Below are 1,465 nucleotides of genomic sequence, written 5' to 3' on the forward strand. Positions count from 1 at the left end.
CTGTTATGTCTACCTACCAAAGTATGTGACTTATGCATTTAAACTCCAATAGTATGAGAAAACTTATGGAATAAAAAATATCACTTAAATTCTTTTTTGCTACATTCCACCAGCTTTGATATCTTTATCTTTGCTAATATTCTGTGGTCAAAATTTTAATGGAATTTTCTATTGCAAACCTTGGCTTCAACATAACACAATAATTTGAGATATAAGAGTCATTGATATGTGAAATAAGTTTTGGTATATGTCTCTTTTTTTATTAACTCTAAAATTTTTAAATATATAAAATTTGGTAAAACAATTATTCAAGCGCAATTGCTCTTATAATAAGTCTCATGATTATTTTGGTGAAATATCTTGTGAAGATCTTGTTCTACAGATATTTTTTGCTATAACATTATAACATGTATAGGTTCCACGGGGGGGTAACTTCGATATTTTTTTGGTAGGGGTGTGCCATTTTTGCCTCAAAAAACGTACCCATTTTAATATAACATTCATTGAAATTCAGTACCTATAGTTATATAAATATTTAAGAAAGAATGACCTATATTTATAAACAATATTTAAAATATGACCCATGCTTATATATATATATATATATATATATATATATAAGCACTAACTCATCATCACTCCCTGATAATTCATAAACATACCAGCTACCCTTAAGTTTTTATATATGAATTGACATCGTTTGGTGCACATTTGGGAACTTATTTGAAAGGTGAACTTTCAAATGAATTGATTCAATTTAATATTAATTGACCATTAATAATGTAAGATTCTCAATACCGGTAGCATATTTATATATGATATGTAGATCATACCCCAAATCAACATACAGTTATCAAACGTAAATTATGCATTTTAATATAGGATGTCATTAAAAAGGAGGCCCATTTTTATATAAAATCTCGCAAAATTATGACCCATATTTTTGGCACATCCCCGTATACCCAATAATAGGAAGTTACCCCCCCGTGATAGGTTCTATCTATCTATCATTGGAATATAGCCAAAAAATACATATTAACTTTAAACTTACTCAGTTGTCTCATGGTAGTGAGCGTACTGTCAGTTCCATCCATGATGTATCAAGACTTACAAATGAAATTTACTCCTCCTCAAGCATACACACAGCAATAAGAGAAGAGATTGGTTGAACGAAAGTCAGAATAATATGTCTCCATAGAGCAATATGCCAACCAGTAAACTAACCTTGAATGCTAAAAGGGAATATTTCTATTACTGTAACATTTGCATGTAAACAGCAACAGAGGACAGCAACCCCCCCCCCCCCCCTTTTTCCCCCTAAAAAGTTTAGAAAAACACAGATTTCAAAGGCACATAATTTCGTAAGATCTAGTTAAAATACTTTTCCATTTTATTTTTCCTGATTTAGGAATGAATATTCTAACATAAATTGTCAAGAGAAATTTTGAATTTCAGTTGTTTTGGT

General features: G+C 30.1%; 1 long non-coding RNA gene across 1 annotated transcript; it reads left to right on the forward strand.

Annotated features, from left to right (window-relative positions):
- Positions 1–278: 278 nt before the first annotated feature.
- LOC143047935 (uncharacterized) lies at positions 279–1,079 on the forward strand. Its single transcript, XR_012969697.1, has 2 exons — positions 279–415; positions 994–1,079. It is a non-coding gene; the product is annotated as an uncharacterized LOC143047935 (long non-coding RNA).
- Positions 1,080–1,465: the final 386 nt, after the last annotated feature.

Source organism: Mytilus galloprovincialis, chromosome 10 (genome assembly GCF_965363235.1).
Source record: "Mytilus galloprovincialis chromosome 10, xbMytGall1.hap1.1, whole genome shotgun sequence".
Classification (NCBI taxonomy): Eukaryota; Metazoa; Mollusca; class Bivalvia; order Mytilida; family Mytilidae; genus Mytilus; species Mytilus galloprovincialis.